Genomic DNA, 13,770 nt, shown 5'->3' on the forward strand with positions numbered 1-13,770 from the left:
GAAATACAAAGAAAATATACAACAACTTTTTCAGCTTGCTGGTAAAGCAGAAATAACACGGCACTAATACAGACAACATTTTCATGTAAGCCTATTTTATTTTATTTACCTCTTCAATCAGAGTGAAATAGGAGAGGGCATGGATTTAGCTTTTTCCTCCGAGTTTAGGAAACACTACCCAAGCATTTTATTCCCAGCGCACACTGAACTCACTGCGATATGCACTGTCTTGTGCTAATTCAGTGCAGCTTTTCGGACGTCAGGTCTCGTACAGACCAAAGTAGCTGCGCATTAGCTGCCGTATGGTCCTGGTAGAGCAACGTGCCGCGTTACAGAGCCAGGGTCACAAGTTCATGGCAGAAATGATTCATGTAGCCTGAAGGAGGGAGCCTAAATTCAATCCGTGAGACCCAAGAGGAGAGCGGGGGCTGGTGCTGGTGGGTGCCCCCAGAGCTGGCTCTTCCTCTGCTGGACCTTTGCAAAAGGGGCATCGAAGGCACGGAGGGGACACCGCTGCTTCCCCATGTGCATGTGGTGACCTGAGCCGCAAGATGCACGCGAGGGAAAAGCTGACCTGGGCTTGAGCACAGTTCACGGAGTGCTGGGGTGAGAGCTGAGCTGTGCATGACAACTGAATATTAAATTCTGTTAGCACTTGGAGTTATTGGGCAGCAAAGAGCTTTAAAGAAACCAAAGCGATTGAATTTTAACAACAGAAAAGAGAAAGTAGAACTTTAAAAATCGCGGTGTTTTCTCAAGGCACTCAGTAAGTATTATGTTCTTGGTCAATAATGTTGCCTTTATGATCATATTGACAACGTGTGCAGAAACGTATGTGGCATGGCAAATTGCAATTTAATGTCAAATGACAATAAAACAGTCGGAGATTTTTCAACTGAAAGAAAATATCACTTTAATTAAGCGTTCCACAGGATAGCTGTAACAAATATATTATTAACGCATAAAGCTGTGCGTTTCAGGTAAGGCTTGTGATATAACAAAGTGAATTCCAGCCTGGGGCCGACAGTCTGTATTTCACTCATCCCTTTGCGCCAAGGTAGAGCAGCACGTCTAATCGGATCCAGTTGCCCTCGAAGCCTAAATGGAGCCTTTCCATGTATGTGACCCAAACGTTACTGAGTGCATTAAATTGGAGGTATGACTTGGAGCAACGTGCTCTTGGGCTTGTTGCATGGTTTTGGTTTTGTTGCATGGTTTTGGTTTTGCTTATGGGGAGGTGAACTGCAAAAAAAAAAAAAAAATGTAGTTAATTTCTGTGGCTTCTCCCAACTATCTGAATTTCTATTGCCTGCAAGATGAGTGTGGAAAGTTTGTAGACAGGCTTTCACTTGGGGTTTTTGGTGCTTCTTGCTTGCGTATTAGATGCCATTGGGGTACACGTTGTATGAAAACTTGAGAGAGAGAAGACAGTGAAAGCCAGGAAGTGTTGGAGCTATGTAAATGTGGAGAGACATTAACTGAATTTCTTCCAAGCCACTAAAAGGTTTCTCTGAGCTTTTAGATGGTTCTTGCTTAATTTGCTTTTTTTTTTCTTGCTTTCCTAAATAGGTCAGTATAATTAACTGAAATACAATAAAAGAATTCCTTGCTATTGCTAATGTTATCAAGACTTTTGACAGCCACTTTCATCAGGCAAACTTTAGTCAGTGTTCGGTTTCTTTTAAGATGCATATTTGTATGAAACTTCATATTTAAAAAAACATGTTTGACTGGGGTGTGGGAGAAGTGACTGGTATCAAGGCTCAGTTAGAGCCTGAGGAATAATCCAAGCTCTGTATCTTGTTCTGCAAGTTTCAAGTCAGGGAAGAACAAGAAGGCTGTATGTATAGGCTGTGAGAAACAACCCCAAAGTAATTAAGTTGGCATTTTTAGGTATTGGACAACTCCCTTATATTAATTTATGTGCAAGGAAGAATTGTAAGGTGGCTTGTGCCTCCATGAGGACCATGAAACTCTGTAAATGGCAGTCTGAGCAGAATGTCTTTTTCTTTTCCGACTTTGGGTTTAACATTTCAAAAAACAAACACAAGAGTTGTATTGCACAAAATGTATACAAACACAAATACACGCGTGCCATTTACAAAGGGCTTGATCCCAACCCAGTGAAATAAATATAACTGTTACATTTTGACTCAAACCCTCAATACATTGGCTCATTCCTGCCATGAGCTGTTTGGATTATACCTGATAGCTGTCTCTCTCCACATGAGCATGAGCTTTATGTATGGAAACATATGTGATTTATCTAATAAATAATAATATGCCCATGTTGAGCTGTTGCATATTCTCTGAGGAACTGCATCAAAGAAAGTGAGAATTATTGTTTTCAAAACCCATTGCATGACTGTGCAGAAATTTTGAAGTGGCACAGGCAATGAAAGGCTTTTGCTCCCACACTCTTTCCACAGCAAAAAAATGTCATGACCAGATGTGGATGGGATGATGATGAAAGGTTTTGTAACCTCTCATGAATTTAGGAAGCCTTCAAGAAATGGAAGAGTTCATCAGCCTTTCTGTGAGGGTCTCAGTCCCTGCAGACCATTAATAGTTTGTTGTAGAAAGAATAATTTCACATCAACTTTGGGAGTTTTCTTATTCTCTATGATAAGGAGAACGGTGATGGGCTATGGAAGAGGGATAATTAAGCAGAGAGATGTGGTTCCCTTTTTTTTTTTTTTTTTTTTTTTTTAAGTCCTGGGGAATAGAAGGAATAGAATATTCCCTAGTTTAATGTAAGTTTTTTCTTACTTTTCCTTCTTACACCAAAATTTGCTAGAAGAGTCTTAGGCATTTCTACATCTTGTGACACCATTTTTTTTCCCAATTGTTTCTTAATTTACTGATTGTCTTCACTCTTGGTGGAAACATCTCCTAATCCATTGACAGCCTCTGATGGGTTTTGTTGTTTTCTTCCCGCCAGTGATGGCTTTTTTTCCTCCCTTAATGGAAACTTAAATCTACAGTTTGAGCAGGCCTAGCTAATTTGCTGTTGAAAATTTTAACAGCTTTTCCCTTTTTAATCTTAATCATCTTGTGGCACTGCAGGTTTAAACTTTTCTTCTTTCACTTTCCTTTCTCTAAAGTGACAGACAAGCGAGTTAGAGGAACTTGGTGAACCTCACAATATTTAGGGAACCGTAACTCGTCATTGTACGACTTCATGAGTAGCATGAGGTCATTTTGAGAGTGATTTTCTTGTTGATAAAGTTTGAATTTTGAATCAAAGTATGGCTTGAAGGGAGAAAAAGATTGAGTTTGCTATTTAGTCCTCCATTAACTATCAGAATGTCTCTGTGACATTCAAACAATTCCGTGTTTCTTCTCTTCTGCCAGGTAAAGAGCTTATATAAATCTGTGTGTGTGCGCATGTGACCATTAGTTTCGGGAGTGATGGCAGTTAGATCCCTAGTGATGGACCTATAATCATACAATTTTGGTCAGGAGTGACCACACTCTACGTCAGATATGTGCTACCAGCAACATAGTTGGGAACTGCATTAGTTTGGAAGATGCTCAGTTACTTTGGGGGAGACAAAATGGTCTGACCATAACAAATAGAGGAAATGCTGCCTTTAAAATCTAGACTTAGTGCTGAAAAGAGATGAATTAGTCGCTGACGTTCAATATCCCCTCCCTTGACTTGAGTTTAGTATCCTTGCAGGACAGTGGTTTGATCTCTCTCACAAGATAGAGTTTAGAAAAATTGTGATACAACCATGACTTGTATGAGTTAGAGAACTGAGTTCTTCCTGGCAGGGGGTCACGTTGCTTATGGACTTTCCATGGGCGGAACTGATAAATACATGAGAAGATTCTCTAGCTTCAGTTTTGCTTAACAATTTCACTGGGTGAATGTGGTGATTCTTCTTTTATGATTCTTCTTTCATAGATCCCTGGAAGTAGACTAACTTTAAAAAGGTAACAAGTCAATAGCAAGGCAAATGAATACAACGATAAGGCAGATACAGCTGCAACAGTCTGATCATGCAGTTGGCATGAGAGAGTCCCTCTTCATGGCGTTGCCTGGGGACAGACCGTGTTCCCCTGGGGGGATTCCTGCAGAATCCCCTGCAAGCATTGGGCTTGTCATCCCAGTACCAGACAGTAAGGAAACACCATTTTGCATCTTGGCTCACTGGGAATCATGGTAATGAAGTAGCAGACTAAATGTTGAGACAAAACATGGCAGTTATTTGCAAAATGATTAATCTTTACAAAATTACCATGAAGAAAAGCAGGCCATCTTCCTGGCCTTCTTTCTAGCTCTGCCTCTGAAACTATAAATATTCTAATTAAAAAAAAAAAAGTCTATTCCCCAACCCTCCCACCCCGCAAAGCCATTTAACACCTAAACAGAAGTTTTTGACAGAAGCATTTCAATCAGTTCTGCAGAAAGTCTGCAGAAATATTTGGTTGCTCTTTGAGCAATTTCTATGGACAGGTTTCTCTGAAGATGTTGCGGTTTGATAATTTAGGTGAGTGTTTGGAAAAATGGAAAGCCACAGTTATTTAGCAAATACAATACTACAATACACTTTCCAATTAAATTTCTAGTTCCAGTGGTTACCATTTCAGAAGCAGCATCTGCCAACTGTTACCATACTGTGGTATCTGAGGTACCACATTTATTTCCTATTCTGAGGGTAGAGCAGACTATGGTATCTCCTAATAACTTTGAGGCAAACACTGATTAATGTTGACTTTTTAATGGTACCCACTATGAATTTTTTTTATTCCTATAATTCATCGTATTGTACATAATAATATGAATATCGCTGAATTATTTATACACTTATGTTGGTAAATAATGATAAGGTAATAACAATGAATTACATCTGTGTTTACACCAGTAAATAATGAGGAGGAGGAGAAATCATTTAGAGTCGAGCTCAGTCCCTTGCTAGCTTACACCAATTAAAAGATATTTGCAAGTGTATTTTCATGCCAACGAAATGGCACTGCATTGTTGAGTTGTTAGGCTCCAAAAAGCATTTGGAGGTTATAAGACTCAAGCAAAGTCCCAGCATCGTGCTTCCGTCCTTGGACACGTACGTATGCAGAGGTGGAAGACAGGATGAGTTTTTACCAATGCTTGGTGTTGCTGAGATTCATACCAGGACATATGGTTTGGGTTTCCACTTTTTTGAAGGATGTTGAGACATAAGTGAGAGTCCAACAAGCAGCTGTAGAAAACCCTTGAAAGGGGTAGAGATGAAGAACATCCCCTGCTTAGCTTTGCAGAAAGGAAGACAGGTGGCTTGGTTTGAAGAATCAGGGGAAGGAAGTACCAAGGAATAGAAAATTGTTTAATCTGGTGGATAAATCATGCAAAGCAAAACCAGTATCAGGAAGCTGAAATGAGACAAATGTAAATTAGAAGTGTAAGCATGCCTGGAATAAATAAGTGCTCAAACAAACTGTCAATAAGAGAGGCAGGGTTTTGGGGCTTCTTCAAAACAAGGCCATTTTCTAGAAAATAAGCTTTGGACAGTGGATAAGTAGAATGGAAATTAAACCCACCTGCTTGGAGTTTTCTGCAGAGGAAAGGGTCAGCTATGTATGCCTAAATGAGCAGCAGATAAACTCTGGTTTGGGATTTTTTATTTATTTTTTGTATTTATCTGTAGCCGTGCATGTGACTTGGGCTGAACGCAATTAGCAGAGTTTACTACAAGCGTAACTCCAGCCACGGCATTTCATGGCCTGCGATAAACAGTTCAGCCTGGATAAAGCAGTGTTTCCTCCAAACCTAAATTGCACGGAGCTGTTGCGTGCAAGCAGTGTGTGTTGCAGGAGGTGTGGAGCATGGGACTGAGACGGGGAGGGTCTGGGATCCATTTCCAGCCCTGCCACCAACTGGCTGTCTTCAGGCTATTCCTTGGCTGCCGGGTCCCAGCTTTCCTATTTCTAAAATTGGCATAACGACATTTACCTCGTTTAGGAAGCGTGTCATGATCTTCAGCGAAAAATTTCAAGGGTTATTAGTATTGATTGTTTTGTTGTATTTTTTTTTTTGGTGGAATTTGCTCAGAATTCTTTCTTGGCACTTTTGCAAATCCTCCTGGCTTCTGTTCTGAAGGATTTCACAAGTTTGTGGACAGCAGCTGATTTGCTTATTCTCTAGTACAAAACCGGGGAGGGGGGGAGAGCCCTTTTGGATCCAAGAAGGTAAAAAATACAATTTTTTTTTTAATGGTCAGGTCCTGCTGGGGATCTCTTGGGTATAGGAGAACAGTCAAAATTGTGCAATAGGCGTCTCCTGGAAAGGAGAAACATTGAGGAATTGCTTCTTTTGCTTTTATAACTCTGTTCTCAGGGAAATTTCCTCCTTTAAAGCTGTTGGGTTACATAAAATAAGAATGAGACTGCTTCCTGTAACTGTGGGAGATGCGTTAGATAGGAATGTTTGCCGGAGCAAGACACAAGTGGGTTAGAAGAAAGCCGTGATTGTTTGACTTCCCGGCTGATTCAAGGTGCTCAGCTCCAACATACCTTCCCTCCATGGGTGGCCTTTTCCAAAGGCATTTAAATGGCTCCAAGCACGAGCCCCGCCGACTTCATCCTGCCCAGAACACCACTGCAAAGCAGGGCTCGCGTCCTCCTCTTCAGATCACCAAAGGCAGATTCAACCAGCCGGGGGTCCGGGAGGAACGAGGGTGCAGGGGACATCTCCTGTGCCACTTGTCCCAGCGAGTCAGCCCCCAGCGCTGCCCGTGAGATGAGGAGTGACGCGTGGCTGGGGCCAGTGCGCCAACACCTGAAGAAAGCCAAGGAAGCTGCCGTCTGTGCCGTGGCCGTGTTTTGAACACGGTTATTGGCGTGAAAACTATTTTAGAAGAAATTAAAATGAAATAAAAAGCCAAAATGCAATAAGTCTTTTTGGGCCGACGTTGGGAGAAGCCAAGCTTCGGCTCTGCAAATTGCCCCCGCCACGGCTTTTGTTAGCCAAGTCGTAATCCCGGTGAAAGCCCAGACGAGGGAAACCGTAGCAGAGCTATTGAGCACGGCCAGCACGAGGGCTTTTGGAAAAGGAATAGCAAATCCCCCTGGGACATCGTACCTGCAGAGCTCGCAGCCTTTTATCTTTCATTAGCAAATATTGTGCGTTATTGGACAGTGCCGTGTGCAGTTACTTACAGGAACATTTAATCAAATAATCTACTCCTCTCCCAGGCGGCTCAGACCACTGCAGTTTTATAGTTACCTACTTCAGCTGGAACAGTTCCTTTCAGCTGTAAAAGCAAATATGCAACATGGAAAAAAGTCTCCTTTTTATCAAAACAGACAGAACTATTCCAGCTGCTGATATTAAGGTAAAAATAGCAAGGTTAAATGTTAAACAACCTCTGAGTGGACCTTTATAACTACAAAGAAAACCAGACCAATTGCTCTGAAAGCCCTTTCTTTAAAATAATAATAGTATTTTAAAAAATCCTTGTTTTACTTCTGAGAAGAAAATTTATTTTCCCCTATTGCTGATGATTAAATACAGTGGAAACTGGTTCCCTTGATAACAAATACATCAGTAATGTGTGGTGCTTCCTGCCCCAGCATCTTGTAACTCACAAAAGTTTCCATAGCCAGATTTGAATGCTCAAAGTGCTAATAATGTCTGCTAGTCAGCCTTCCTACTGTTCAGAAAATTTCACTCCTGTGGCTTTTTGGCTTGTTTTGAGAAATCACCGTAGAGGTTAGTGAACTTTTCAATGTGTTGGTATTTAAACTGTGGTTGGACAGTATAAAAAAAAAAAAGAGAGGAAAAAAAAAAGGAAGAAGAAAGAGTAGGAAAAAAGTTCATAAAAGATATTCCCCATTAACAACTCTTTGCATTACCATTTGCATGGGAATTGAATGGATTTTGAAACCTCCACATTAAAATGGAATTCCTCTGACTTTTAACTTATCTTGAAAAATATAGTGCATTAAATGAAAAGATGCTTAAAACAATGCTGGGGTTTTGTTCCAGAGAAACATTTGGGCACTTTCACTGGGAAAGGAGGTTAAAAGGTTGTCAATGCTTTCTCCAGGGGCTCTGTCTGACAGTGAACATGTGTTTCCTCCCTTTAATCGGCTCGCCAGTAGCCAGAAAGCTGCTTGTTTTCTGCAGAGGTTGTCAAAAATGATTTCAGTCTGGAGACGATGAATGATAAAAGAGGTTTTCAAACACAGTTTTGCACTGTAGCATTTGCAGTCCCAGAGAGGATGGATTGTATTACAATCTCGGTGCAAAGGGCCATGTTCCTGTAGCAAGAAAACAGTGCCTCGTTCAACCTGTTTGATGCTTCCACTTATCTTTCAAAGTTGAGAAATAGAAGCTGGACTTCAACTAAAGGAAAAAAAAAATCATCCCCAGAGTTTGTTCCTTCTTTCTGCTAAATTAAGTGTTTTATGTATTTAGTAAAACTTCTTTTTTCCTCATGCCGTTCCTCACAGACGCGTTTCCTTCAGGAGTTTATACAGGGCTCGTTCTTCTGCCGGCTATTTCATGCTGGCTGCGGACCTGCTCCTTCTGAAATCAGCAGTTAAACTTTCTCCAGGAAGACCAGGCATATAGTCAAAAGTTTTGGCACCGTAAAATACCGACCTACCTCAGCTTTTACTGAAGTCACCCTTTCAGATAGCACTCAGCATCTTCCCAAGTAAGTACCTGCATGTATGCAGAAACCCAGGGGTTTTTTTGTTTTGTTTTTTGTTTTTTTTTTTTTTTGAGCAAGACTTTGAAAATATAAGAAGTAGTGCCAGTGAAACAGATTTATCCTGCATGGGTTAATGCCAAATCCAGGATCCAACAGGGATTTGTGGTGGAGGCTGGACCCCGGTGCCATTTGCACTGGTAGTGTTGCTGACTGTCTAGGCTTAGAAATTCCATACGGGAGGTGTATTTAAGAAACCAAGCAAACAGAAGCAGCAAGCCCGAGCCATGATGCGTGTTTCTGTTCCTGAACCCCTGCAGCCCGTACCCACTGCCGTGTGATGGTTAGTTGCCCAGCCTCCCACACACATCAAGTAATGTGATGCTGGATTTTACTCTTGGTGCCTCGCCTTTGTCTAAGCTGCTTTTTGTCCAGAAGTTTGTTCTTCCTTATCAAACTTCAGAACTGGTTCAGTCTTTCATCCCGCACCACTGCCAGATGCTCCCTCTCAGCTGTCCCCCTGCCAAGTCCCATCTCATCTCTGTCACAAATCTCTGCCTTCAAATCCTCCTGCCCAACCCTCCCGTCTACTTCAGCCACCTTTTGCTTTTCCTGCTCCTAACGTTATCTGTACTCCTTGGCTTCTTCAGCAGCGTCAGTCAGGGAAGGTGCAGAGAGCTCAGCAGTTGTCTGTGCTGCCCCGTGACAGCATCACCCCATGCGGCTGGCATGCAGCAGGGGATACCCCTTCTCCAGGCTGGTGCCGGAGTCATCTGTCGCGGCCGGGGTTGCCTCCAGCTTTGCCAAAATTTGGGTGGAAAAAGAACTGCTGGTCCAGCAGCAGCAGGGACTGCTCGGGGGATAAGTGAGCTCAGCAAATGCCCCCCAGTAAGCACTGTGCAACGCGGGTTGGATGCATGCAAGCAAAACAAAGTTGAGACATACTGAATATATTTAGTTGCTCGATGACGCTTTCCGTGTTTTTCTCTTCTTTTCATTTTTCTTTGCTTTTTAACTGGAAAAAAAAAAAGAGCACAGCAAACAGCGCCTCTCACAAGTTTCAGCGATTCTCCCCTTTAGTTACATTACACTGCTGCTAACAGGAACTTCCTGTTTAGTTGCTACATTAAAAGGAAGTATATAAACAAGAGAGTCCCAGAAATGACTAAATACTAAGCACAGAAGGTTTTTATTATCATCTTTTGAGTCTTGTACATGGGGAAGGCTTCATTCCTTTTTTTTTCTCTTTTTTTTTTTCTTCTGGGCACAACTGAATTCCAAAACATTTCTTGAGTGGTAACTTGTATTCTATTCTTTATTATTTCTGACAATATTTTAAATAGTTCGAGTTCAATTTTCTGCCACGAAAGGCAGGCTGTCAGGCAGCAACTGTATTGTGTAGAAGCAAAAATTGAATATACACTCAAAGCATACTTGAGAAACTTGAACACAGAACTGGACAACATCTTTTTTCATCTGAATGTGATTACTATGTAAGTGGCATAATGATGTCACTGGGGCTTTTCGCTGCACGTATGGGCAACCTGGAAATCTTTTCCCTCAGTGCCAAGACAGCTTCTAACAGGTGCACACAGAATTTGGTAATGGTCTTTGAAGAATCCATGCAAAACCAGGACCAGTGCAAGTGTCTGCAGGCATTTCACGTTGCTCACGACATTCTCTGGCAGTGCTCTGAATATTTGCCAGCTCTGAGTGTCATCGGGACCTTGGCTTTCTCCAAACACTCTTCTTCCAAACCAAAAAGCACCGTGGAAAGATGGGGCAAAGGCAGCGCATCCCGCCAGGCGAAGGCTCAGCTCCTCCTCTTCCTCACGCTGAAATATTTGGCTAATGTCATAGAGATTTGGCTAAGTGGATTCAATCAACTGTTTTCACTCTATTATAGTTCATAATCCCTATTCAAGATGAAGTGCACTGCAGCCTAATGAATGTGGTAATGGAAGCCTTGTGTATGTTTTTCCACAGCGGGGTGCAGATTAGCATAAGTGTCATATTCTGTTGGCATGCCTGCTATTATATCTGAGGCGTTGCACACACTGGGAATTTTTCAACTGGATAATAATAAGATGAATATGGTATGCACATGCACATCGAGCACACTGGTTTTAGAAAGTGATCTATAATAAATCTCACCTGGAGGGGCATTATGATAGATTAACTTTGCATTTTGGCTTAAAAACGCAACATTTAAGCCAAGTGTACGGTAACATGAGTACAAAAGAATTAGATTAAATTTCATGCACGGTTTTGAAGAATGTTGTCATTTAGGGCTGAGGAGTATTCTGCAGATCTTACGGTTTCATATATTCACTGCAAGTTCAAAAGCCTGGCTCGGACGTCACACTTGCTCAAAGCTGATTGTTCGAGCTCTGAAAGATGGCTCGTGGATAAAGGGAAGCTGGCTCGTACAAGACCGCAATGTATGCACCTCCTCGGGCAGACGGGCTGAAAAGGGGAAGAAGAAAATCCCAGCTATCTTTATTTCAATAGCTTTTTTTTTTTTTTTTTTTTAAACCCACCAAACAGTTTTTCTCCCTTGACAAAGCAGCATAGGCTGATGAGAACAGCACTGAGCAGAAGTTCGTGCCCAAACAAAAATCCCTCCCCAAACACAGAGCCGAGCGCTCACGGTGGTGTGTAGCTGCCGTTCGGCATTCCGACCGGTGAGATGAATTTTGCTCAGAGTTGTCATCTGTATTTTTAATTCCTTAGGTGTTTCACTTTTCCTGCGGTTAAAGAAACTCCTGATGAATTTCTTTGCGCGTCGCGTGGAAGAGACAGCGCCGCTTATGATTAGTCCCAGAATTTATTACTTGATTATGGAAAGTGCAGGCCTGAGAAATTCGTACCACTTAAGCAGTGGTTTAGTGTGACTAATCAAAGAGGTTTTTCTGGCACGCAGGAGGTATCAATATATATAGACTAGTGTAGAAAAGCGTATCTTTATGCTTTTAAGCATGGTGGCATGGTAACAGCTTAAGCATATTAATCAGTCCAAGGTAAGTGCTGCTTCTGTATCATATTTTAATCTGATTCCTTCTGCAGCGTTAGAGAAATTATATCTGTGGCTGAAGTAACGTTTAGAAAAGAAATTGTTTGCCAAGTGAATGAGACAATCAAACCAGTCATTTAGACCTGAGAATTAACCGTGTGTTTCATTTACCTTTTTTATCGGTACGTTTCTGCACAATCACCGCAAGCCCAACTATTTGAACTTTACCGAGAACGTCATGAGTAATCGAAGGGCGTTGATGTTTGTTTGTTTTGTATTTAGTCTGGAGGAGCTTTGCTCTTAGCAAGACCTGCCTATTATCGTGGGTCAGTAATCTGATACGTTTTTCCTGAGAGCAAAACCTGGCCTTCAGAGGGCCGCGCTAATATCTGTGGTACAATTTAGCGGTGAGTGCTATTCTCTGCTGCTTTCTGAAGGCAGGGAAGCTGAGTGACCTTTTCAAAACTCAAAGAAACCTGTGTCTTGCCCGTGTGCGCATTAGCAAGAATTGGTTTTCTAGCAACTCAACAGAGCTCGTTTAAAAAAAGAAAAATAAAATCAAATCCCACCGCTGGTTGAAAGAACGTAAATTGGAGCTTGCAGTGGAGTTCAAGCACCCCTTACAATCACATCACCCATTTCCTTGAATGTTGCAGAAAGAGGCTGGGTGGCAAATGTATTTAAGACTCGGAGGAAAAGGGCTGTTAAGTCGACCTTGGTAACTTAACTGAAACAGTATACGTGTAAATCCATCGCAAATCCCCAGCCTTTTACAACTTCTGTCCCAATGGAAATCAGATCACAGAACTGTTTACAAGAGACTACGATTCATTTGGATAAAGAGCCATGACAGCAGGGCCCGTATTATTTGAAATTTTAGTAACCCAAGCCTAGATAAATATTCTAAAAGCAAAATAATAAGGATTAGGTAATTATTATGAGGTGATCATACTTAGGATATTTTATATTTAGTAGGGGAGAATGATTTCACTGTAAGTGCCAGTGTTTTGCCGTTCTGAAATCAGTTGTGATCTTTGTTGCTCAAAGATAGTGTTACTGTTAAAAAAAAAAAAAAAAAAAGTGCAGATATATCTTTTACCCTGAGTTTTAGCTGTCCTGAACAGTCATCTTTAAAACCGCTAGAAGTAGCGCCATAAAAATATTTTACAGCGTTATTTAATGTATGAGCTAATCCGCAGCTAATGGTCAGTTTCTGCCATTTTTCAAAGCGGGGAGGAGGGAGAATGGAGCCGAGGGTGGGGAACCTGCTCCCATTCGGCCCAGAGCCCCATCGGAGCAGGAACAAAAGGGACGCGTTAAAAGCGCAAGTTTCAGTGCTCCTAGTAACATTCTTGGCATTGCGAACAAATACTGTGTTTTAATCAGCGCTTCAATTAATCTTCCCCAAATAATATTTTATGAGCATATGCTTGGAAATAGTTGTATTAAACTCATGTAAGGGTTGTTGGTTTTTTTTTTCCTTCCTCCCCGAAGTCACTTTGAAATATTTACTGCAAACAGATGTGAGTATACTCGAAGAATTAAATTTCTTTCTCGGGGAAATCATTATTTTACAATTAATAATTGTGAAAGGGGAGGAGGCCAGCCTGTATGCCTGGTATTAGAGGAAGCCCTTGGATCGCTCCGAGTGAAATTTGCCGTTGACGCTGCTGCTTGGAGTCAGGGCTGCCCCCACGGTCCCCATCCCAAGTGCCACCTACCACCAAGGCGAAGGCACAAGCCAGTTGCCCAGAGGTTTGGGTTGTTCCCTCAGCCCTGCCTCATGTTTCCCTTTTCCATCCTGGGCATGTGAGGTTAGTGAGATGGTTTGTCCTTGAAAAAGTGGAAATAATGCTCTCGCCTGGGGGTGCCCAGAGCCTTACCTTGTTGATATCAGTAATGTCCTTAGAGATCCTCGCTGGTAGGACACTGTGTAACTGGGTTTGTGATTCAAAAAAGAGAAAATAAGGGTACCAGTGAGGTTTTTACCTCTTGGGCAGCCATGGAGATGAAGGGCATTTACTGCCATCTATGGTGGCAAAGTGACAGGGTGGACACGTGCACCCCAAACCCATACCTCCAGCATGCACCACGATGCTGTAA

At 41.9% G+C, this 13,770-nt stretch overlaps 1 long non-coding RNA gene across 2 annotated transcripts in view; it reads left to right on the plus strand.

Moving 5' to 3' along the window:
* LOC106044709 (uncharacterized) overlaps positions 1–13,770 on the plus strand; it is a 385,284-nt gene that overhangs the window by 355,576 nt on the left and 15,938 nt on the right. The gene's annotated exons all lie outside the window — the stretch shown is intronic.

The sequence above is a fragment of the Anser cygnoides genome, chromosome 3 (assembly GCF_040182565.1).
Source record: "Anser cygnoides isolate HZ-2024a breed goose chromosome 3, Taihu_goose_T2T_genome, whole genome shotgun sequence".
NCBI lineage: Eukaryota > Metazoa > Chordata > Aves > Anseriformes > Anatidae > Anser > Anser cygnoides.